Here is a 26,726-nt window from a genome sequence, read left to right on the forward strand (position 1 = left end):
CAAAGGTAATCATTGAGACAAAATCCACTTGTTTGTAATATATGTGTAGGAAATGACTTGGGACGCTTGGCTCCTTTGACCAGCCATACTTGCCTGAGTTGCATGTAGTCCCACTTTAGAAACCACAGGACTACTATGGCTTTACTGCTAAGCGATACTTTGCCCAGCTTTGTTTGAAAAAGAAGCAAGATCTCACTTGCTATCACTGGATGAAATATTGGAGATGAAAACAAGGAAGTGGCTCACACCATCATAGTTCCCTTATGGCTTTCTCTGGTCTGGAAGAAGATAGTTGATGGCAGGGCTTTTTTTGAGCAGGAATGCACAGGAACGCAGTTTCGGCTGACTTGGTGTTGGGGATGTGGCCTAATATGCAAATTAGTTCCTGCTGGGCCTTTCCTACAAAAAAGCCCTGTGTGAAACAATGGTGATGTTGAGGGTGTGACCTAATATGCAAATGAGTTCCTGCTGGGCTTTTTCTACAAAAAAGCCCTGGCTGATAGAGATGGGACATGGCCAATGTTCCCTCTAAAACTGTGGAGTCTTGTGAGCAAAAATTCTACTTTGTGAGCTATTGGCATTAAAGTTGTGAACTACTACATAAATTAGTTTGCTCTAGGGCCATTGTTTCTGAGCTGAGACAAAAATGTGTGATCTGGAGGCTAAAAAATTGTGAGCTAGTTCACACTAACTCAGCTTAGAGGGAACACTGGTCATGGCTTGAATGTATTAAACATCTTTTTTTGGAAAAAAAAAATAGGAGCCTAATTATCATTTGTCCTGGCACAAATCCCTGGAACTGTTCTTTACTGTGTTGTAAGAAGTGTCTTGAACGCTGGCTGTGAGTTTACATGCATTGCAGCTGGACAGGACCATAGCCAGCAGGGGTCACTGGGGCGGTGTGCCCTACAGAATCTGCAGCACCCCTTCCCAATCTTCCCCAATGGGAAGATTGGGAGGGAGTGCCAAAGATACTACAGGGCACCCTGCCCCGCCCCCCGCTGGCTATGGCTCTGTAACCGGGGTTCCAAAACAGGTAGTACATGAGCTGGGGAGGGACGGTGGCTCAGTGGTAGAACATCTGCTTGGGAAGCAGAAGGTCCCAGGTTCAATCCCCGGCATCTCCAACTAAAAAGGGTCCAGGCAAGTAGGCATGAAAAACCTACGCTGGAGACCCTGGAGAGCCAGTCTGAGTAGACAATACTGACTTCGATGGACCGAGGGTCTGATTCAGTATAAGGCAGCTTCATATGTTCATTGTTCATATGCTCCTTGCATTGTGTTGCCTTAACTGGTGCTAGATCATGCATGGCGTTGGTGCTGTGTCCTCCTATGCTTCCTGCCTTGAGAGCTGAGGCACAGTTGCTTCCCCTCCTCTTTTTACTTCTGATGCAATCTTTGCCACTCATCATAAAAAAAGAGTAACCAGTAAATGATAAGTAATTGCACTTTAATTTGATAGGAGTAAGATGATTACTTGCTGCTTCTAGGATGTTGGCATGTATCATTTAGATTGTGAAGCACGGTTTAAGCACTTAAAATTATGTCAATTATTTTTTAAAAGATGAATTTTATCATCGCACCCTTTGTCTCATACAGACCTGTTTGTTAAGTCTGCACATGGGTTATTCTTAGCCAGGTAATGACAGGATGGCTATGGAATTCATGCTACATCAGCTCTCTCTTTTCATTCCGTTAACTAAAACAGAGCAGCATATGGAGCAGGGGTCCATCAGGGGCTATTAGCCACAGGGTATAGATGGAACTCTCTGTCTGGGCATGTGATGCTCTTTATTCTTGGTGCTTGGGGGGCAACAGTGGGAGGGCTTCTAGTGTCCTGGCCCCACTGGTGGACCTCCTGATGGTGCCTGGTGTTTTTTTTTTTTAAACCACGGTGTGACAGAGTGTTGGACTGGATAGACCACTGGCCTGATCCAACATGGCTTCTCTTATGTTTTTATTAAAGGAGTTGGTTGATGGTGGAGCATCCAGAGAATAAAGAGCACATTGGTTTAACAAAGCAGACGAGATGTTGCTTAGAATGTGCCTCCTGAAAAATGTTACTTGGTAGAGCACAAACATTGTGGGACATATCTAGTGAGGAGCAGGGAAGTGTCCAAAGCCATTGGTTGTATCCGGCTTGACAGCTTACACACACACACCAAAAAACCCCCCAAACAAGAACACAGTCTTGTTCATGTTTCGTTACAGGGGGAAAAACCTTTGCAGCTTTTCAGAGTTGCTTTAACACTTGACTGTATTTGTACACTCAAAGGGGAAAAATGCTTTCAGCTTTTGCTTCAAAGAATTTACATTTCCCTCTCCTGAGGTGGTATAGGAAAACTGTCAGCTTAAATAAGTTGTAATATCTTGTGGCTGCATATTATGTATGATTACAGTACTTTAAGGGCTGAGGTCTTGGGGTCAGATGTTGTCTTCATGATTGCTGTTCTTTAATGTCTGCAACACTAAGTCAAATTTTTGTACACCTGTTTAAAGGCAGAATCTTTAAAGGGTCAGAATATTGGAGCTAGTCTTCCTTGCTGGATTGTTTTCTTTGATTTGTGTCCAATGTTCTGGCCAGAGTCTCCAGATCAGCTCACAATATTACAAATAAGCAGCAGATTTCTTTTAAAGAGGCCTTCTATTTCATTGTTAAAAATGAACAATAAAATAAACATGAGTGGGGAGAACAGATTGGACAACAGATTTTTAAAATATTGAATGTGGAAACAAAACAAAACATCTTAAATAATCTAAGCGCTCTCCACATGTACACACATGAGGTTGCTTCCTCTTTATTTTTGTTTACTTCATTTATACCCTGCTTTTCTTCCCAGTCGGGGCTCAGAGGATATTACATTGTTTTGTCCTCTGTTTTTTCCTTTAACAACCCTGTGAGGTAGGTTAGGCTGAGAGTGTGTAACTGGCTCAAGATCACCCAGCAAGCTTCCATGGCAGAGCTGGGATTTGAACCCTGATCTCCCAGATCTTAGTCCAGCACTCTAACTACTATGTAACACTGGTTCTTCTGAACATGGGGGAAAGGAGAAGTAGAAGGAGCAGCTCTGAGCTGGATTAAACCCCGTGGAGGCCCCTAGGCAGTCAAAATCTCAGGGGCCCCTTCACAGATTATCTCAGAGTTGGAGCACCCGCCATGCTACCCTCGGTCCCCACTGCAGCCTGCAGGCACTTTCTCAAAAGCCCCATTGACAAAGCTGCGGGGGAGAGACAGAAAGAGGCAAACTTGGTGATGATGCCAGCAGCAGCAGCACCAGGAAAGTCAGGCAAAGAGCTGCTCAGTTGCTGGCTGTGCATGCAGGCTGGGAGGGCTGCAAGCAGGGGGAAAATGGGAGAGGGAGTCAGCCCAGAGCCACTTGTGGGAAGGGCGGGATACAAATCTTAAATAAATAAATAAAAATAAATAAATAAAAATAAATAAAGGCATGGGGGCCCATAGGCCAGTGCCTGCTTGGCCTAATTGTTAATCTGGCCCTGTAAACTTATCCAGAGCTGGTACGCGAGGGTATCTATCCTGGCTCTCATCAAGCAGTTTTTCTTACATGAACAATACTGGTTATCAAGAAACCTTTGGGTCCATATTTGTGGTTTCGTTTGCTGCTTCCAAGAAGTGTCATGTGTGTTTGTTTCATCAGCATCTTCTTATAAGAAACAGAAAAGGCAGAGATGTGACAGATGCTTTATAGGTTCAGCATGCAATTGGGGGTTTCTAACACAGGGTTGTTGTGCTCACAATTGATATATTGTAAGCAGACTCTTTAAAGTAAAGGTAAAGGTAGTCCCCTGTGCAAGCACCAGTCGTTTCCGACTCTGGGGTGACGTTGCTTTCACGATGTTTTCACAGCAGGCTTTTTACGGGGTGGTTTGCCATTGCCTTCCCCAGTCATCTACACTTTCCCCCAGCAAGCTGGTTACTCATTTTACTGACCTTGGAAGGATGGAAGGCTGAGTCGACCTGGAGCTGGCTACCTGAACCAGCTTTTGCTGGGATCAAACTCAGGTCATGAGCAGAGGGCTCCGACTGCAGTACTGCAGCTTTACCACTCTGTGCCATGGGGGACTTCGATGTACTTTTGATTTGGTCTTCACTGGCTGCTTGATGGCAGAGGAGAGGTTTGAATCTACAATTTTTCTCTCCCTATTTATTTAAAATAGTTGTAGCCCAGCTTAGACTTAAAGGAGCTTAATAGAGCAACAACAAAACAGATTTTGAGCCCAGTGTTACCTGTAAGACCAACAAAAGTTTATTGAAGGTATGAGGTTTAATGTGCAGGTACACTTCCTCAAATACAAATAAATTTGTTCTACTGCTTCAGACCAAGATGGCTATTCACCTAGAGCAACAACAAGTTGCAAGGACACCAAAACAGCTTAAGAGTTCATCAGCAGGACAAGGCAACGCACAGGTTGAAAACACAGGTCTCTGAGATCTTTCTCCTAGTCTGACACTAACTACTAAACCACAATGCTCATTTTATAAAACATCAACAGCTACCTCACTTGGTCCCTGCTTTGTGTTTTCTGTCCCACCTTGTGCCCGTTTTAATTGCTTGCCATATGGGATTTGTAGCTTGCATCTGGAGGAGGAGCAGGGAAGTTTTTTCCCTATCAGCACTGCAGGAGGTTGTTCTAAGATCTTGGTAGAAACATCCTGATGGGATTCTTTGGGACCAGTTTCTAACCTGTTTGTGCCTATGTTGGTGTAGATTGAGATGTGGTCATCCAGGGGCGGATTAAGGCTCACTGGTGCCCTAAGCACTGACCAATCTTGGTGCCCCCCTCCTTTCCACACTGACCCAGTCCATTTTATTTGTTGATCTGTCTGACCAGATATGCAATGCAGGTTGCAGCAATACAAAAATTTATTCATATGATAACACAATATACTGTACAAACTAAGCCAAGCTTCGGCTACATAAAGTTCTACAAAAATGCAATAGAACATCTATTTTAATATTTCACAGGTTAAATGTATCAAAGTTCAAATATTCATGACCTGAAAGGCATTTTTCTACATTTCATTTTCGCAAAATCACTGATAACATCCTCGAAATTAATACTTCTCAGAATGTCTGCTTCAATTGTTAATATACACAGTGAGTTGAGTCTTTCTTGAAGCATAACTGATCTGTTTGGGTTTTTTACATGTTTCAGTTGTGAGAAAGACCTCTCTGTTGTGCAGTTGGTGACCATTAATGTTAAAAATATTCTTAAGGCAATTTCAACATTTGGAAAGGCACTCTCTAGTTTGTCTTCTGTAATCGTGTTGTAAAGTTCCATGTGAGTGAAATATGTTTTCTTGGTTGTTTTAAACTTATGAAGAACATATGAATGGAACTGCTGAAGCTCTGTAGACAAAGTGTTGTTCATGTCATCTGGATAAGCATCAATGAGTGTCTGACAAGTCTTTGAGTACCTTTAACTTTCTGATAATTGGGAATTAGCACCTTGTTGGGTGGCATTAGGAACATCTGTCAGACAAGAGAATCTGTCTGCTATTTCAGTGTACACCTTTCGTCTCCGCCTCATTTCCGTTTCTAACTTTTCAACAATTACATAAAAAGTGGAGATACGGAATTTGTCTCTGGCACTGAGAATGACCTCTGGTGCATTTCCATCGTTGGGCATTATCTTTCCTATACGCTTATGCATTTGAGTTGCTTTGTATTCTACATCAGGGAGCATGTTCTCATCTCTTGATGTGTGCAACTGGTCTGTCAATGATGAATTCAAATCTGCACGTTTGCAAGATCACATTTTCACTTTGAAGAAGTTGACTTGTTCTATGAAACTTTTCTAAAGTCTCATTCCAAAAATTCAGCATGAACACAAATTCCAGTTCTTGCATCATGTTTGCAATATTTTTTGCCTCCCTTCTAGTGTCACCTTTTTGCAACTGGTCATCTGATTGTTAAGCAATTAGATCTCAAAGAAAATCAGTCCTTGATTTGAAACAAAGTATGATTTATTGATAATCCCATATTGAGCTGAGGATTGTAACTGATGCACAGTAACAGTGCAAGGCATGCTTAAAGGTGGCACATCAAAGGGTTTCTAAACAAAGCTACATTCTCTAAACAATGCTGTATTCACGTGTGAATCTTCACAAGGCCATTCCTTATCTCCCCTGTGGTTTCCTTCCCTGGGATCAGGCTTGGGAGCTTGTCCCTGGAGGCGCTTATCTTCCAAGGTGAATTCCTGCATTTGTTAGTAAAAGCGAGAGAAACAAAAGAGGCGCGAACTACTCTCTAGATATTTTCGGCTTTGATGTCCCCAGCCTGACCCCTGGTTAGTACAATCATGAAGCTTCACAAATACATTTAGTTGCATTATACTATTAGCATTATATTATCACAGGAAAGAGGTACATTGCTTGACACTGATAAATCTTCCAAAGCTTCCAGAATCTTGAAGAAAGACTTGATAATTGCTGCAGTTGCCATAGCATGTGCTTCCCATCTGGTGTCGGAAAGTTATTTCAACACTTTTTCATTTCCAATGCAATCTTTGAGAATTCTCCACCGAGCAGCTGAGGCTGTAAAGAATGTGTAGAGCAGTTGTACAGCGGAAAAGAAATCTACTGCAACTTGACAGCAATCCACAGCACTTCATCCAACTAAATTTAGTGAATGAGCTGCACAGGGTACATAAATGGCAAACTGATTTGCATCCAAAAGTTTTTGCTGCATGCCATTGTAACATCCAGACATGTTGGCAGCATTGTTGTATGACTGCCCTCTGCATTTAGCAAAATCCAATTTACAATCATCACAAGTACTTCAACACCTGCTGAGCCATAGCTTCACCAGTGTGGTTTTATAATTCCAAAAATGTGATAAATTGTTCAACTGGCTGTCCATCTTGCAAGTATCTGAGCACCATGCTCAGTTGGTCAGCATGTGAAAGATCAGGCGTTGAGTCCACAGACAGACTGAAGTACCCAGAAACATTAATTTCTTCAGTGATGACGGAGTGCACTTTCTTTGCCATTAACTTAGTAAGGTCCTCACATATCGTTTTGGACAGGTAGGAAGGGTTGCCTTTTCCAGCATTGCCATACTGTGATATGTGAGCAGCCAAGAATGGGTCAAACCGACTTATCAATTCGAGTAGCCCCAAAGAATTCCCATTATTGAGAGACCCAAATTTTTCCACTTTTCCTCGGAATGCCAATCCTCGTTCAGCCAGTGTGCAAATGACTGCTACAACACGCCGAAGCACATTCTCCCAGTAATTGTAGTCCTCTTCAATTTGTTTTTCCAGTGGCTGTGTCAAGCCTAAGCCTTGTTTCCGAGTTAAATATGTCAACATGGCATCTCGGTTTTTCATGGTTGTCCATTACAGCAGTGTTTTGTCAGTCACTGAATCCCGCATTTCTAGCAAAATGCATTGACCCTTTGGGTGCAAATAGTTTATAAACAAAACAGTAAACTGATCCTTTTGAAGGAGAGTACAACAGCCATTTTCTCTTGTAGTGTTCACCATTGGCTTTTATTCCAAAAAAATATCTCCTGTGAACAGTATCTCTTTGGCTTCCCACTGATGAAATTGCAACACAATTTGTCAAATGGCCCATTGTGGTGCTGACATTCACTGGGTCCACAAGCAACCTAGTAAGTCACATCATCGCCATAAAATTCATCCCACAACCTTGGATCCTTAGCTTTGTTCATATCATCCTTGGTCATTTCTCTAAACTCCTTGGACAGTTCAAAAGCATTTACACATCTTGTCGTGGAAGTAGGTCCAGGTTGTGGCACTTCATCATGTGCAACGTCATCATGAAAATCTGGCCTTGCACCAACACTGCCTGTTTCTGATGAAGGAGATAGATTTGGTTCACTTTCTGTCTCTGAAGACTGACACTGGTTTTGATCTGGATCATCTTTCTCTGCAGTTTGTAAGAAGAAATCTGTCAGCTTTCCTGTCTTGGCTACAACAGACAGATTCTTTTGCTCGTTCTCTTTTGCATGTTTTCTCTTTTGTGCACCACTCAACTGAACACGCTTCATTTTTGATGTTTACATTGGGCTGAAATTAAAAAGGGGCAAAGAGGGTCATTGAAATGACTGTCATGACAACTGACTTTGGCTCCATCATTTTACTTTTAAACACATGCATTTTACTTTTAAACATAGTCTATGACACTGCAACTCGCCAACAAAAAATAGAAGATAACCATAAGGTGCACCATGATAAATTTGCATTAGTTTTATCAATTTTTTTTTTTTTTTTTTACAAATCTTCATTTTTTTTTCTTATCACCCTTTCCCCAACTTTGTGGTGCCCCCTTTGGCCCTGGTGCCCTAAGCACGTGCTTAGTCTGCTTAATGGTTAATCCACCCCTGTGGTCATCCAACTTGTAGGGTAAACAGCTTTTCAAGATCCATTTCAATTTAGCTTCTATCAGAATAGGATTAAGGACCAATATTGGTTTGGTCACTCTAGTAGATGCTTTTGGCCATCCCAGCTTTTGATGCCAGTGATGATGTTTCTCCATTCTCAGTCCCACTCTGAATCTACTATGCCACGCTGCGTCTTTCATGTCCTAAATTGTTGTGGCTGTCTAAGCATCCTTTCCAGATTTTACCTCTGTGAGGTTTCCAGGTGAATGCTTTTCTCAGAAGTCCCTTTCCATTAATTTTCCAAGTTAGGCTCAGGGCCCCTGTAGATTGTGTTTGTGTGCGTGTTTGAAAAATAGGTTAGAAAAATGGGCAAACATTTGTTTACTGTATTTTTCTTGCAGCTCAAAGTGGTTTACACTAACAGAAGTAAACAAAAATGTTACCCATACAATTGACATATGAAAAATTAAATGAAGATTAAATGCCGTTAAAACCAGTCAGAAAATGGCCCATCTAAAGATCTACACTGTGGCTTGAACTAAATGGAATAGCCCTGACTTCAGCTATAAGGACAGGGCTGCCGTAGAAAACATTTTTGCCCGGCTGTCAGAGATCACACCTCCTTTATAGAGGAATGAAATAGCAAACCTCCTTTTGGGGATCTTAAGGTCCTTCAGGTATTTGGGACCCAGATTGGAAGGGGCTTTAAAGGTTAGAACCATCACCTAGAATTGGATCTGGAAGCAAAGAGGTAGACATTATAGCTGCCTCAATTTCGCTGCCATGCCTGTAGTTCAACTTATATCATGCAGCTCCTTATTTTCCAAAGAAAGGGAGCCTGTCTTACCTATTTAACTACATTTTTGCTGGAAGAAAAAAAATTATCAGCAAACATCCCTCTCCCCAATATAGTCTATGGGTAAATATTTTTGAGATAATTAAAAGTGCATGTTATGCATTGTCAGCATATAACTGCTTTATATTGTGATATGCAGAAGGGTTCGTTTTGTTTTTCAAACATCAGCTGTTGTGGCACAAAATGCAAAGGATGTAAATGTATAAAGTGGGCAAGATAGTGGTTGTTATTTTTGAGGCCTCTGTAATCCAAATTGGGAATTACCCACATGCAAGCTGGTCATAAAGTGGTCCTGTGTGTAATCACACATCCCATCTGCACACATGCAAGCTGGCTTGCATGTGTGCAGATGGGATGTGTGATTACATACAGGACCACTTTATGAAAATCAGCTGTGGGTAAATGCAGCTTGCAGTGGCTTTAAATGTCTTTTGCTTGTCCATAATTCATTTATAATTTCAAGCATACTGAAAGCATTTCATATGTGGCTTGATTGCTTCTGCTCCTGTTGTTAATAATTTCCAGCTACTTACACTGAATGCAAAAAGTTCTTTCAGGTTAGTCCAAGAGAGAGTCTTCTAATGTGCTTAGTAATAGAAAGAGCTTCCATTTTGGAAGCTGTGAGAATATAAGCGGGTTTTTTTTTAAAAAGTGCTACAAATATTATTGTAGAAGTCCAAAGTGAATGACAGGGATAAAGGGATTTCACTGCGGAAAGGGAATTAATGAGTGAGTTTCTGTCTTTGAGTGGCAGCCACTTCACCACAAAAGTCTGAGGGATTTCCTAGAAGTCCTGAATGAGAAAACCAAACTGTGCACTTCTAACATATTTTTCTCTAACAAAATGACTTTCCCTTCAGAAATTGTAATTAACCCAGAGGTGACAGTTTTCAAATGACTTCTTACCCTTCTGTCAGTCACCTAGCCTTGCTGAATTGCACTAGAGCACCTGTTGTTCCTGGAATTACCCACAAGCACACAAAACCTGCTGTGGGGAGCTAACTCTGTCAAGCCACTGAGTTGCTACCTAAAGCCAGTGGCTAGTGTAGCCCAAATATCTCAAACCATACCTCAGCAAAGGCTTTTGTGTTTAAAAAAAATGCAACTCACTGGTGGATGGAGGGGAAGAGGAACACCTTTCCTGCTTTCTGTTGTTGTTGTTCTAAGGCTTGTTTATAAAATATTTAGATAGATTGTGGTCAGATTAGATTAAAGCCTGGCTGAGTTTTTATGTTGCTACTGTTTGTTATGCAGTCTGCAACCTTCTTCTCAGTTTTGTTCAGTGGTTTCCGTAATACATAATCTCTGGCTCTGGAACGACATGGATGTGGCTCTTTTATGGCTCATCTCACCCCTTAATACTCCCCTGTGTATAACCCCCCTTGGAAAAGATGATTGTTCCTAGAAAGTGGGGCTGGCCAGTGGAATGTTAATTGGAGGGAAGTGAATAACAAAGTGCACCCTCCTTATAACCTTCCTCCACCCCAACCCCCCCCCCCCTTAATTAGCCAATTGAATTTATTTAGCCACTGAATGGGTTTGCCCTCCTCCTTCCTCTAGATCCATGAAGGACTTATATTGCCATTGTAGCTTCCTCTGGGGATTTTGCTACAATTTTGTTTCAAGGAATTTTTAAAAGGCAGTTTTTTTTTTTTTTAAAGAATACCCTGTAATTGCTCAAGGTAGCACTTAAAGAGAAAAACATGGTGGAGAAATCACTGCAATATTTCTTTTGATGTTAAAATGCATTGTTGATGTGTGTGTGTGTGCTTTTTGTGTGTGTGGGGACCAGATTCCATACAGTCACATGAATGAAGGTTGGGCTTAGGGTTTTTGTACCATGAGAAGGACTTCCCAATGTGGTAGTACTGATTGAGAAGTTGGGAAAAAAGATTACTGTGATTATCAGATACTTAATGGATTCAGTTTCTTGTTTTGTGTGATTCATGAGGCTGGCTTCTCTCTCTGACCAGTCTGTAATTTAGAAACTGTGGTTGTTTCCCAAGGAAATGTGTGTTCAAGAATTCTGAGAAATTATAAACGAGACAGTCTGGAACAGTAACATGATTTGAGGGCTTAATTGTGCACAACATTTTTATTTAGGCTCCTGAGTTTGTTTGGCTATGTTAAAAAGGAAGATTGCATAACTCGTTGTGGAGAGACGTTAGATGTTATTTAATTATTTACAAAATCTGTATCCCGCCATTTTGCCCTTACAAAGGACCCAAGGCAGCTAGAGCTTTGGTGCCATGACTGAGAAGGCCTTCAGCCAAGTTGACGCCCAACTAATCTCAGAACATGGGGGTGCCTCTTAAATTTATTTATTTATCAGGTGATCCTGATGGCCAGGTGGGTTGCGTTCATAAGGGATTAGACAATTCTTCAAGTCCTAAACCATATTGTTCTTCGAACATCCAGACTAACACCTTGAATTGTGTTCAGAAACAAATTGAGATCCAGTGTAGATGGGCCAAGGCTAGAGTGATTGTTCCTACGACCTGCTCCAATCAACATCCTGGCTGTAACATTCTGTACCGACTGAAGTTTATGACCACTTTTCAAGGGCAGTCCCAAGTAAAGCGCATTGCAGCAGTCTAATCTAGCAGCATGGAGAGAGCTGCTGCTTCCATAGTCCAATGGAAAGGTGGTGTCAAAGGCATCTTGTTGGCTACTGTGGGAACAGGATATTGGATTAAGTAAACCTTTTTGGAATTGTTCAGCAGGGTACTTCTTACAGATGATGGAGGGGGCACTGCTTCCAAGCATTTATGCAGGTTTTTGCTGTGAGATTGCTGTGGACGAAGATTCCTACGGTTGGGTGAAACCTCATTGTTTCGGTCACAATCCATTCGATGACAACCTTTTCCATTAGGAATACTTATTGTGGGCCTGTGCCAGCCAAGTGCATTTATGCATAGCATTGCCCTGAAAGTAAGATGTATGGATGTCTGCCGCTGCTTTACGAGGCTATCAATCAAGTCTTTCTCATGGTAAGACTAAAGCTGAGAATGAAGAAGTTTTATTAGGCAGCACTGGCCAGAAAATTCAGTTTTGTCTAATAACTTAAGAAGGGAACCCTTGAATGGTGGTTTGTTAGGTTTGCTCTTTATTATATTTATTTCACTGTATACTCTGCATGTCATAACCATCTTTCAAGTTTTGCAGTCAACCTAGTCATACTCAAGCTTTGTGAACAGCAAGTTCACAGAAAAGGGGAAAAGACTAAACTGAATAGGAAGCTGAATTTCTGTGTATCCGATGGGGCTAGAACTATGTGACTGGGGACTCACATTGTATGGGAGCAGTTAAGGTAGCGAAAGCTGTTCAAGGAGAACCAAATACCAATTAGTGTGTCAGACCTTTGGTCTAGCAAGGTCGGGATTGTCTGCTCTGAGTGGCAGTGGTTCTTCAGGGTTGCAGGCTGCGGCCTTTCACGTTGCCTGTTAGCTGATCCTTAAAACTGGAGATGCCAGGGATTTACCAAGGACTTTCTGCGTGCAAAACAAAAGTATATGCTAGGTGGCTTGTGGTCTTGTTACATTTTAATCTCAAAAAACACCTGGTCTGCATATTTCCACAGAAACTAAAATACAGGTCCAAACTTTTCCTGTTATTGTGCTCCCCAAATGGCAAAGTTATTTACATATATGTAAATATAGAAGTAGAAGAAGAGGAGGAGGAGCGATTGGATTTATTTGTTGTTGTTGTTCAGTCGCACAGTTGAGTCCAACTCTGCGGCCCCATGGGCAAAGTCACTCCAGGCCCTCCTGTCTTCTACCATCTTCTGAAGTCTGCTCAAATTCGTGTTTGTTACATCAGTAATGCTGTTCAGCCATCTCATCTTTTGCCGTCCCCTTCTTCTTTTGCCTTCTGTCTTTCCCAGCGTCAGGATCTTCTCCAGTGAGTGCTCCCTTCTTATTTGGTGGCCAAAGTACTTGAGCTTCAGCATCTGACCTTCCATGGAACAGTCTGGGTTGATTTCCCTTAGGACTGGTCTGATCTTCTTGCAGTCTAAGGGACTCCCAAGATTCTTCTCCAGCCCCACATCCCCAAACCATCTATTCTTCTGCGCTCAGCCTTCCTTATGGTCCAACTCTCACAGCCATACATTACTACTGGGAATACCATTGCTTTGACTATATGGACTTTTGTTGGCAGGGTGATGTCTCTACCTTTTAATATACTGCCCAGGTTCGCCATAGCTGTCCTTCCAAGGAGCAAACGTCTTTTAATTTTGTGGTTACAGTCACCATCTGCAATGATCTTCAATCCCAGAAGTGTGAAGTCTGTCACTACTTGCATGTCTTCCCCTTCTATTTGCCAAGGTGTGATGGGGCCGGATGCCATGATCTTAGTTTTTTTTATGTTGAGTTTCAAGCCTACTTTTGTGCTCTCTCTTTCACCCTCAACAAGAGGTTCTTTAGGTCCTCCTCACTTTATGCTACTGGGGAAGAGCAGGGAGCAAGTCCAAGTAACCGCAGAAAGAGTGAAGCAGCTGGGTCAAAGCCGAAAGCATGCTCAGCTGTGGATGTGTCTGATGGTGAAAGAACAGTCTGATGCTGCAAAGAACAATACTGTATTGGAACATGGAATGAATCAAGGTAAGCTGGATGTAGTCAAACAAGAGATGGCAAGGCTGAACATTGACATCTTGGGAATCAGTGAACTAAAATGGACGGGAATGGGTGAATTAAACTCAGAGGATCACTACATCTATTATTGTGGGCAAGAGTCCCGTAGAAGAAATTGTGTGGCCTTTATAGTTAATAAGAGAGTGAGGAAGGTAGTAATGGAATACAATCTCAAAAATGACAGAATGATCTCAGTCTGTATCCATTCAATATCACAGTAATCCAAGTCTATGCCTCAACTACTGATGCAGAAGAGGCTGAAGTGGACCAGTTCTATGAAGATCTACAACACCTTCTAGAATTAACACCAAAAAAAGATGTCCTCCTCATTTTAGAGGACCTGAATGCCAAAGTAGGAAGTCAAAAGATAACCGGAACAACTGACAAGATTGGATTTATACTCCACCCTTTACTACTTGAAAGAGTCTCAGAGCAGCTTACAGTCTCCTTTCCCTTCCCCTCCCCACAACAGACACCCTGTGAGCTATGTTCTCTCTAAGCTGAGTTAGTGTGAGCTAGATCACAATTTTTTAGTCTCCAGCTCAAACATTTTTGTCTTAGCTCAGGAAAAATGGCCCCAGAGCAAACTAATTTGTGCAGTAGCTCACAACTTTAATTCTGGTAGCTCACAAAGTAGAATTTTTGCTCACAATACTCCACAACTTAGAGGGAACATTGCCTGTGAGCAATGCTCCCCCGTAAGCTGTGGAGTCTTGTGAGCAAAAATTCTACATCGTGAGCTACTGGCATTAAAAAAGTTGTGAGCTACTGCATCAATTACTTTGTTCTGGTGCCATTTTTCCTAAGACAAAAATGTGTGAGCCAGAGGCCAAAAAACTGTGAATTAGCTCACGCTAACTCAGCTTAGAGGGAACACTGTCTGTGAGGTAGGTGGAGCTGAGAAAGCTCTCAAGAACTGCTCTTGAGCAGAACAGCTCTGGGAGAGTTATGACTGACCCAAGGTCACTCCAATGGTTGCATGTGGAGGAGTGAGGAATCAAACCTGGTTCTCCCAGATAAGAGTCCACACACTTAACCACTACACCAAACTGGCTCTCATAAAGCATAGCCATGTAGAGAATTTATTTTGCTCTCAAATTCCCCTTTCCTCACAGCTAATCCTTTTAATATGGTTTAGACTCTTCCCCTTAGCTTTGATTTCTTTGGTATGATGAGTGGTTCTGCTCATTTGCCTTCACTACATGTAGCAGCGATTCACCATCTTGGATTGGACATTTATTTACTTATGTGATAACCAGATTTCTGTCAGGGCTGGAGTCCTGGACCTGAAGTATCCCACTTTCAAGTGAGAGTGTCATCCTCAAGTTCGGGCTGAAGGAGTGTGCTGGAGCAAGGCCTGCAGGGAAGCTACTGATGAGCTGGGGGTTGGAGCTGGCCATGTGATGGTCCTTGACCCCTGTAAAATATTCTAAATGAGTTCATAGGACTGAACAGCCAGGGGACTTGGTGGTAGTGTTCCCTGTAATAGATCTCCTTCATGTCTGCTTCACACCCTGCAGACCACACCCCCTGCTTGATTAGGAGGTGCAATCTAGTTTCTCCCTAGGAGGCGGAGGACATCTTGGGTGTTTTCCCACCGTCCAATCAGGGAGGCAGGATTAAAAAAACTTCTTCCTCTTCCTGTTGGCTGTGGGAACCACCCCTCAGTTCTTTTCCTGCCTCGACAGGGAGAGCATGTGGTAGGATAGGTTCCTATCCTTTTCTGTTTGCCTTTTTGCTTGCCTTTTTTCCTCTAGCCAAATAAGATTTCTTCCTCACCTTGTTCCTTACCTGTACCTGCTTCTTCTTAACCTGCTTACTGCTCTGATCCCTCCTCTAAGCCTTCCTTCCTCTTCTACCTCTTCCCCACAATGAAGAGGAGCAGCGCGCTGGTGGCCTGGGCTGTGCCTTTTCAAGCCGCGGCGCGAAGATCGGAGGGAGGTCAGTTGATGGCGCGCAGAGCGAGGGACGCCTTCTTGATGGATGAATCGGCCCCCAGCGCTCTGCGCGGGGCCAAAAGGCCGCCTTCCGGAGCCAGCATGACCGCGGGGCTTGCCACGGCTGCCGGCAACGTGCCCTGTAGGGGCAGAAGAGCGGAGATCGAGCGCAGGCGGCGCTGGTCGTCGTCGGCAGCGGAGGAGGCTTCCTCCTCAGAACGCCAACCTGGCCCCGACGGCCATTCCGAGAAGTGCAGGAAGGCGCATAAGGACTGCGACCAGCAACTGGGCAGCCTCCAGAGACGGGGACCGGCAGATGCCACCCTCCAGGCGGGAGACTTCGATCTCCAGGAAGCCCAGCCACACCAGGAAGCGGCACAGACCGGCCAGCCCCAGGCGGGCTTGGGTAATGTACCCATAATGGGACCCTCCTTATTTGTTGATTTTTTAGAATCTATTAGACAGACCGTGGGTGCTGCAGTGGAAGCAGCCACCCATAGGAGACGAAGGCCCTCTAGCCCACGTCCCCCCTCCAGATCACCATCACCTAAGAGGCTCAGGGTCCAAGACCACTACTCTAGGGCCACCAGGGGTTACTTAGTCAATGATCCTCTGGAAGGTGAGAGATCCCAGTATGGGGATCAGTCGGAGGAGTCAGAAGAGGGAGAATGGGAGGAGGGCGAATTCCTTTCAGATGAGGAGATAGAGGGTACGTCTGTACCAGAACCCTCCTCACGTTTCTTCAGGGTGGAAGAGTTCCAGCCTCTCCTGTCCAAGGTACTAGCTGCCCTGGACCTCCAGGTGGCCCCTGAGGAACAGGAGGCTCCCAGTTCTCTGACCAATCCCAAGAATAAGTCCAAAGGGAACTCAGAGTTTTTTCCAAGGTACCGCTCTTCTGACAGGGTCTTCCCGTTCCCAGAATTCTTCGAGCGCCAGCTGAGAGCAGAGTGGGCCAAGCCAAGTGCCAACAGGCAGGTTCCCAACTCTGTTAGGAAGTTGTATGAGCTGCCCACCTTTGCCAATGATATGCTACAGGTACCCCTGGTGGATGCACCGGTGGCAGCTTTACAGTCCCATGGGTTGCTAGCAGAGGACGGCCAAGGGTCCGTTCTGGACAGCTGGGACAGAAAAATTGACCTGGCCCTGAAGAGGAGCCACGAGGCTACGGCCTTTGTCATCAAGGCTGCCGCTACTAACTCCATAGTCTCTAGAGCAGCCATAGTGTGGATAAGGCGTCTGTCACAGCTTCTACCAGACGCGGATAAAAGGATCCTGGAGGGCACCAGCAGACTCCTGCGGGCAGCTGAATTCTCAGCAGATGCTTCCCTGGATGCCCTTACCTTCTCTGCCAGAGCGATGGCGTCCAACGCTGTGGCAAGAAGGGGCCTATGGCTTAGGGCCTGGCCGGCTGACATACATTCAAAGTTGATCGTTTCAGCCTACCCTTTCCAAGGAGAGAAGCTGTTTGGAGACACCCTGGAGAAGATCCTTGTGGAGACACGGGACAAAAAGAAAGCCATGCCCAAGTTCCTCAGACGTCCAGACAGACGGGGATTTGGACCTAGTTCCTTTCGGACCTCCTCCAGCGCCCCGAAGCCCAAACAAGAGTTTAGAAAAGCAGCCTGGGGTCAACCCAAGCAAAATTTCCGTAAGGGCTTCTCCAACCCCAGATTCCAGAGAAACCAGCCCGAGAGATCGGACAAGTTTGAGAGGGGCCCCAAGCCCAATAAGGCATGACTGGGAGCACATCCCAGTAGGGGGCCACCTGCTACACTTCCATCAGGCCTGGGCGGAGTCGCAGGCGGACTCTTGGACTCTAGAAATTGTATCTCGGGGCTACCCGATAGAGTTCAGGCGCACCCCTCCAGATTGTTTCATCATCTCCCCCCTTCGCTCGAACCCAGGGCGGAGGGAGGTCACCCTCAAGGCTATACGCCACCTTCTGGATATTGCTGCAATAGAACAAGTCCCTACGAAGCAGAAATATCTAGGTGTTTATTCTCTTTTTCACAGTTCCCAAAAAGAACGGGGACTGGAGGGCAATCCTGGACTTAAAATTTCTGAACAGGAATATCAAGCTACGCCACTTCAGGATGGAGTCCATCAAGTCAATAACAGAGGCCCTGAGTCACGGGGACTACATGGCTTCGCTGGACCTAACAGAGGCCTATCTTCATATTCCGATTCTACCTGCCCATCGCAAATTCCTACGTTTCTGCGTGAACGGACTTCACTACCAGTTCAGAGCCCTGCCTTTCAGTCTTTCAACGGCTCCATGGGTGTTCACCAAGGTGTTGGTGAATCCGATCGCCCTCCTCAGGCAGAGAGGTATACACGTTCACCCGTATCTCGACGACCTGTTGATAAGATCCTCGTCGAGGAGGAATGCAGAGCAGGACGTCCAGAGTACCATCAACTGCCTTCAGCAGCACGGTTTCTTAATCAATCCGGACAAGAGCCACCTGCGGCTGACCCAGAGACTGGAGCACCTGGGCATGATAATCGACACGAACCTGAGATCCATCTTCCTCCCAGAAGCCAAGATCTTGAAGACCGTGACGCTTGTGCGACAGGTGATTCAAGAGCCGTCATCGATGCTCCAGACGCTGGCAAAACTCATGGGCCTTCTAATTTCAAACCTAGAAGCGTTGCAGTGGGGCCGCCATCACACCAGGCAATTGCAGATGTTCCTACGTCCCTATCAGCTACAAATCATGGAGAGACGCTCCATATCACTGACGTTGCCCTTGGGGGTAAAGGAGAGCCTTATGTGGTGGACCAAGACCAGCAACCTGCGTCAGGGAAAAATCTTCTTCGCAGAGGGAGCGTTGCAACTGTTTTCGAATGCCAGCCTCTCGGGTTGGGGGGCAACCCTCAACGAGACTCCCACGGTGGACGTCCAAGGAATCGAACCTCCCAATCAACCTCTTGGAGCTTCGGGCAATCCGACTAGCTTTGCTTCACTTCCAGGACCAAGTATCAGGACAGCATGTCCTGATACGAACAGACAACATAGCAGCGAAAGCCTACATAAACAATCAAGGGGGGTCCAGGTCCAGCTCCCTCTACAGGGAGGCCGGGAAGCTGTTCAGATGGGCGGAGTGCCACCTGAAGTCGATAAGAGCGGAACATATCAAAGGGACGTGCAATGTCAAGGCAGACTGGCTCAGCCGGGAAAACATCCAGGCGGGAGAGTGGTCTCTCAACAAGTCTCTGTTCCTGAAGATAGTGGAGCATTTTGGATCTCCAGCACTGGACCTATTCGCATCTCATCAAAACCACCAACTTCCCTGATTCTTCACAAGGTACTTCCACAATCAGGCGGAGGCCACAGACGCACTAACATCCCCGTGGCCACAAAACCTTCTGTATGCCTTCCCTCCAATTCCAGTCATCCCGAGGTTACTCAGAAAGATCAGGGCACTGGGGGCCGAGGTCATCTTGGTTGCACCCTGGTGGCCTCGACGTCCCTGGTTTTCTTCAATCCAACAGATGTCCATGGAGGAACCACTCCATCTGCCAACCTGGCCGGACACGCTGCTGCAGAGGCCTGTGTGGCACCCTCATCCAGAATGGCTGAGATTGACCGCGTGGAGGTTGAGAGGAGATCGCTGTTAGATCTAGGGTATACTAGCAAGGTGTCTAGCACCATACTAGCATCTAGAAAAGAATCCACCACACGGATCTATAACATGTCTTGGAAGGCCTTCCACAGCTGGTGCCGGAGGAAGAATGTGGACCCATTACGTCCTACTGTCCCTAAAGTCCTCCAATTCCTTCAGGACGGTCTGCAGTCAGGCCTGAGGCCAGCCACCCTCAGGCGGCAGATCGCAGCACTGTCCTCAGTGCTTCAACAGGTGGAGGGCACGAGCCTGTTGTCTCACCCGCACATCCGACGGTTCCTTAGAGGAGCCTCCTTGAGCTCTCCACCACAATCTCACCGCTTTCCGACTTGGAGACTGAACCCGGTGCTGTCAGCCCTGACAGGTCCGCCCTTCGAGCCACTCATATCTGTGCCCTAAGGATGATGCGCATGAAGACGATCTTCCTGGTGGCAATAACGTCAGCCAGAAGGGTTTCCGAAATCGGAGCACTGTCGGCAAAAAAGGAGCTATGCGTATTCCACAAGGACAAAGTGGTCCTCTACCCGGACCCTACCCTCCAACCAAAGGTAGCATCTAAATTCCACCAAAGTCAAGAAATCAACTTACCTTCCTTTTGTCCGGATCCCAAGCACCCGAAGGAGCGCACGTGGCACACCCTGGACGTATGCAGGGCAATCAAGATCTACCTAATCAGAACAGAACCTCTGCGTAAGACGGACTCCTTGTTCATCAACGTGACGGCACCCAGAATGGGCCTGAAGATGTCCAAGTCTGCCATTAGTTATGCCATCAAACAGTGTATAACAGAGGCGTACAAGACATTACATCTCAAGATTCCGCCAGGGATCACGGCACACTCGACCAGAAGCGCAGCCACCACCGCAGCTGTCAACAGGTGGTGCAAGGCGGCTACGTGGTCCTCTATGTCCACTTTCGTGCGACACTACAAACTAAATTCCTACACGTCAGCGGACGCGGCCTTTGGTAGACGAATCCTGCAACATGTTCTACCTGAGTAGGGTGACCCCACCCTAATTAGTTTACTGCTCTGGGAGCATCCAAGATGTCCTCCGCCTCCTAGGGAGAACGACCCTTGGCACTTTCCGTGAGGGGTCCTTCTCCTAGGAGGTCAGGAGGACATCTTGCCCTCCCGTCTATCGCCCTACCTTGGGCAACCTATACTCTATTTCTTCTGTCAACCTTCAACTGAAGTCTCTCATACTACTGTTCATTGCCCTTTTGACTTGTTTCTTGTTTTTTCTGTCTGTTTAGGGTCTGCCTCTTCGGGCCGGTCTATTAGGCCTGAGACTGCGGTCGTCGGCAGACAGTTAGTTACGTATATTAGAAGTTTTTTGTTTTCTAGATACAATTATATACATACTGCTGCTCGGAGTCACCCGAACTGAGGGGTGGTTCCCACAGCCAACAGGAAGAGGAAGAAGTTTTTTGAATCCTGCCTCCCTGATTGGACGGTGGGAAAACACCCAAGATGTCCTCCTGACCTCCTAGGAGAAGGACCCCTCACGGTAAGTGCCAAGGGTCGTTTTCTCTAAATCTGGGCTTTTTTTTGAGCAGGAAGGCACAGGAATACAGTTCCGGCTGGCTTGGTGTCAGGGTGTGTGGCCTAATATGCAAATGAATTCCTGCTGGACTTTTTCTGCAAAAAACCCCCAGTGTGAAACAATGGTGACATCAGGGATGTGGCCTGATATGCAAATGAGTTCCTGCCAGACTTTTCCAACAAAAACCCCCCTGTGTGTAACAGTGGTGATATGAGGGTGTGTGGCCTGATATGCAAATGTGTTCCCGCTGGGCTTTTTCTTAAGAAAAGCCCCTGCTCTAATTTAGTACTCGAGTCCTGTTGTACACTATCCTGATCAATGTTTCTTCTAAGCTGCAGAGTCTTGGGAGCAAAAATTCTACTTTGTGAGCAACTGCCATTAAAGTTGTGAGTTACTGCATAGATTATTGTGCTCTGCGGTCATCCTTCCTGAGCGAAGACAAAAATGTGTGAGCTGGAGGCTAAAAATCTGTGAGCTAGCTCACGCTACCTCAGTTTAGAGGGAACACTGATCCTGATGTTATGAAATCCTTAAAATGTTATCAAAGTTGATATATTACAAAAGGGTAGGATGTTTGGAAATTTCTATCTATGGCATAGTTAAGGAGACGTCTCACTTATTCTCAGTTTAGCAACTCTGTTTTTAATTGAATTATAACAAGATATACAGCATTTGCAGTTATGCTCAGAAGAATCTAAACCCATAGTCCCCCCCCCCAACAGGATCTTAGGCAGAATACAATTTTACAATCCACCTAGATTCAGAATCATGCAGGCAGGGTTCATAAAGTAGGTTCAGTACAAAGGATAGTATACAAATAAAATACATAATGGCTTGGAAGGCAATAAGAATTCTCAGAGTCTGACAAAACAGTACCCAGAATACATGAAAATGCACAGGGTGAACAAACTTTATGGTGAGAAATGTTTCTTGTCCCTGAAAAATACTGAGCAATTTACATTGTGGCATTAAGTCAGTCTGTCTATCTGTCTCTCCAGGGGTGGAATTCTAGCAGGAGCTCCTTTGCATATTAGACCACACACTCCTGATGCAGCCAATCCTCCAAACGCTTGCAAAAAAGAGCCTTGTAAGCACTTGGAGGATTGGCTACATCAGGGGTATGTGGCCTAATATGCAGAGGAGCTCCTGCTAGAATTCCACCCCTGTGTCTATCTCCTCCCCCTCACTTCCCTCTCTCTCGGTCCCTCCTACCCACCCACTGTTCATCTAGACAACTGGGCAAAATGATGTGCTGTTAAACTTTTCTTGCTTCTTTCAATAGTTCTTCTATCCCGCCCCCCCCATATCTTTTCCCAAAGTGGGGGAACTCTGCAAGTGACAAGAGTTCTTACTCTTACAGATGCAGCTTAGTATAGAATGGCTGATATCTGCCTTGAAGCACTTCTCCATGTCAGTATTAGGAACGTGAGCAGTTCAGATATGGAGATGGCCCCTCCCAGGATGACAGAGGGGGAAATCTGATGAACTTTCCCCTTAACAAGGACTGTGTTTAGATTTTGAAACCTTATGTGGGGCTGTTTCTTCAGAGGCATTACAGCCCTTGGATTGGTTGCAGGAGGGCTTGGCACGGGTTGCAGACTTCCGTCTCCCAGGCTGCCGAGAGACTAGTTATCCAGCCCATGTTCCTCTGAAGATGATATGTCCTCAGTTAAGCAAAGGTATTCTCAGCATGTGGCCTGACACTAGAGAGGGGGAGAGCTAGGGAGTTGGTGTCAGATTCAAAACCTACCCAGGCCAGTTTGAGAGGCTCAGAGCCAACAGTAGGAGTTTTTCTAAAAAGGAAATTAATACCCTTCATTTGGGCATACAATAAAAGCAAGTCAATTTATTATTTTTTAAAACTCAGCTGTGAAAAAGGCACCCAGAGTGTGCACATCATTGGCTTGCTGTGTGTCTGTATCCATCAAGTTCCCTAAAGTGTTTAACTTTATGGAGAATCTTTAAAAAAAAAAACCCAGTTCAATAATTATGGGCTCATTGTGGCTCTCTCCGCTGGCCCCCCCCCCCCCATTTTTTTTACTGATATTAGCAATACTCTTCTAGTAACTTCCACTCTTCTGAAGGGAGGGAAAAACCCCTACATAAGTGGTTTTAGCTTCTGATTGCAGAGTGGTGTGCATATTTATTGGCAAGATATAGTTCCTAATAGATTGGTAGGTGCTTGTGACATGCTGTGACTAATGATAGTAACAAAACGAATCAGAAATCTTTGGATCCAGAACATTCTGATCTCCTAGTAAGTCTGGTACCGAAACTCTGGATAGGGTATAATACCTAGTGCAGTTTTCTCCTTCGGTGCTAGACAAGGATATGCCTGAAACTGAAAACTTCAGTTCTCATGACAATATATGTATGTGTGTCTCTTTATGCATACACCTGTATAAATATCTACTTTGCTATACAATAAATAAATAATAAATCTATATATGTATACAACACATAGCTCTATGTATATAAAGCATTATGCAAAAAACAGGAATTCTGGTTCATTTCATTTACTTCATTTAGTCTTCACTTTTCTCCACTTGCAGCATTCTTGGCCTCCTCCATTTTATCCTTATCACCAGGGCTTTTTTCTGCTGGAGCCCACAGGAGCAGAGCTCCCCCTGGACTGGCCAGAGCTCCGGCTAGCCCGACCTGCCACATGGCAGCCACGTGCTCCCAGGCCAGGTGGTGTGGCCTAATAGGCAAATGAGCTTCTGCTGGGCTTTTTCTACCAAAAAACAAAAACAAAAGCACTACTTGTAACAATCCTGTGAAGTAGGTTTATCAGAAGTAGGTTGTCACTTGGCAAACTTCCATGCCAGAGTAGGGATTTGAACCTGGGTCTCTCAGATCCTAGTTTGATACTGTAACCACTATATCATACTGACTGTCTTTCCCTAATCTTTTATACAAAACTGTTTTGGTTATATACAGTTATAACAGATGTTCTGCACCTTTTGCTGGGGCAGGCGAGTCTTAACATTTCTTCCTGGTCATGACTGCCTGAATAGATTTCAAGAATGTTGCTTGTGGCACATAGGCCTAAAATGGCTGCTGCTGGTGAGTTCTCTTTTCCTTTCCTCAAATCACTTTCTAAACTAATCAAGGGCCTTTGAACAAGTGCAGTCTGCTCCCTGTCACTTGTATTCTTCATCAGTCTTTGAAGATACCAAAGTGCAAGTTTAGTTTCAGGACAGAGAATACTGGAGCTCTGCAAGAAACCAGTTCAGTTTCCTTTATTATGGTTCACAACCAGAGGCACAGTACAAACAGTAGCAACCACAGAAAGTGCAAGAAACCAAGTGCTTGATATTTGGACAGTGGCATTTATGGCACCTGGTTATTTTGGCCACTGTGTGACACAGAGTGTTGGATTGGATGGCCCATTGGCCTGATCCAACATGGCTTCTCTTCTGTTCTTAGGTCAGTAGTGGCTTGTCTTGAAGGGGTCCAAGACAAGTTGTCTTCCTCAACTCATCCAATGTCAATCCATGCTTTTGTACTTTCTCTGCTGGGTTACCCCAAAGTGATTAGTATGTTGTCGAAGGCTTTCACGGTCGGAGTCCATTGGTTGTTGTAGATTTTCCAGGCTGTGTGGCTGTGGTCTTGGCATTGTGAGACCTGACGTTTTGCCAGCAACTGTGACTGGCATCCTCAGAGGGGTAACCCAGAAAACTGGAGTTCCCTCTGGGTCAAAGTTAGAAGAAGTTAGTAGGCAGGTAATTTATATCTACTCTGGCAGGTGGGGGTAGGGCTGAGCCATTATCTTGCAAGAACTTTGTGGGCTGTGACATGCTAATGAGGAGCTTACCTGAGGGGGTTCTTTTGTATATGGCTTGGCTATTGAAATTCTAATCTTATCTGTAGTGGTGTTGTAAGCTGTAGGGCATTTTGTGTTTTTCGATTAGTTCTCTTAGGAAAGAAACATCCAACTAAATGGATAGAATGAACAGAAAACTGAAGAGAAATTCAGGTGTTATCACGGTGCTCATGTTTGCCCCTAGCCTGCTTTTTTGTTTAGTGAGCTCGCCATGTTGAGCCATTATCCTTCTCTTTTGCTCTCTGCCATTTATTCTCTCTGGTTGCCAGAAGTGTGTGCATTTTTCTGGGGGGGGGGGGAGGGAATTTTTCTGAGGGGGAGGGAGTTGTGCTTGGGTTAGATTCTTGCAGTTAAGAGATACTTCTGCCTAATTAGGCCACTGTAGAGAGGATAGAATCATAGAATCACAGAGATGGAAGGGACCATATTGACCATCTAGTAGAACCCCCTGCTCAATGCAGGATCAGCCTAGAACATCCCTGACAAGTGTTTGTCCAGCCACTGCTTAAAGGACTGCCAGTGAGGGGAAGCATACCACCTCCCTAGGTAGTTGATTCCACAGTTGAAGAACTCTCACTGTAAAAATGTTTTTCCTAATATCCAGCTGGTACCTTCCTGCCCTGAATTTGAACCCCTTGTTGCGAGTTCTGTCCTCTGCTGCCAACAGGAACAACTCCCTGCCCACCTCCTCTAAGTGACAGCCCATCAAGTGAGCAATCATGTCCCCCCTCCACCTCCTTTTCTTCAGGCTGAACTTTCCAAAGTCCCTCATCCTTCCTTCAAAGGGCTTGGTCTCCACGCCTCTGATCATCCTCATTGCTCTCCTCTGCACCTGCTTCATTCTGTCTACATCGTTTTTGAAATGAGGCCTCCAGAACTGCATTCAGTACTCTAGGTGTGGCCTGACACATGCAGTGTACAACTGGACTATGACCTCTTGTGATTTATGCCTTAGTTATGCCTTTGTTAATACACCCCAAGATGGCATTAGCCTTTTTTTTGTTGCTGCATCATACTGACTGCTCCTAGTTAACTTACAGTCCACCCATACCCCAAGATCTCGTTCACACACGCTGCTACCCAGAAGTGTATCCTCAACCAGTATGCATGTTTGTCATTTTTGTTACCCAGATGTAGAACTTGGCAGTTATCCTTGTTAAATTGCCTCTTGTTCACATCTACCCACTTTTCACGTACGTTCAGATTTCATCAGATTCTATCTCTATCTCCCAGTGTGTTTGCTGCTCCTCCCAATTTGGTGTCATTGACAAATTTAATGAGTATGTCCTCCACCCTCATCCATATCATTTATAAAAACAGTGAAAAGGCTAGTGAAAAGGCTAGTTGAAAAAGGATTGCTTCAAAAGCTCTCAACTCGCCCACCAGTCTCCCTTTCCTTTCCTCTCACTCTCATCCCTGTTTCTCTATGATGTAATGGCAGAGAAGCAAAGCATTATTTTGCATTGCAAGATAGCTCTTAGGACGTGTTCACTGTTAATGACATAAATGAGACATGAACTGGAACACATGACCTTGGTAAGGAATCTTTGCTGCCTGTGCCTGCCTTTTGCATTAGCTTTAATACTAAGGTCATGTCTGATATAGGGGTTTTTTTTCATCTTCATGCTGAGAATAAAGAGAAATGGCCAATTCTTACTCTTTCAGAAGAGCCATGGGACTGTTGGCATGCATTTTTACTGGCATCTAAATCTGCTTTTTGGCAGAGGCATTTAAGTTGGAAGAAGATGGAAGATGCATATAAAGCAATTTCTTGGGGCTTTTCTTATTCAGTCTTTTCTTTTCTGCTCTTGATGTAGAATAGAGATATTTAACTGTTTGTGCTCCTAGCCAATTCCAGTTCTGCTGCATTACATTTTCTAGTGCATGGATTCTGCTGCCTTTTACAAATTAAAGAGCCAAACATCAAAATTTAGAAGTTACCA

General features: G+C 44.8%; 1 protein-coding gene across 2 annotated transcripts in view; it reads left to right on the forward strand.

Annotated features, from left to right (window-relative positions):
• The window catches only part of LOC132588309 (ankyrin repeat and fibronectin type-III domain-containing protein 1-like), a 491,222-nt gene that overhangs the window by 63,646 nt on the left and 400,850 nt on the right, over positions 1–26,726 (forward strand). The window lies entirely within an intron of this gene.

The sequence above is a fragment of the Heteronotia binoei genome, chromosome 20 (genome assembly GCF_032191835.1).
Source record: "Heteronotia binoei isolate CCM8104 ecotype False Entrance Well chromosome 20, APGP_CSIRO_Hbin_v1, whole genome shotgun sequence".
Taxonomy (NCBI): domain Eukaryota; kingdom Metazoa; phylum Chordata; class Lepidosauria; order Squamata; family Gekkonidae; genus Heteronotia; species Heteronotia binoei.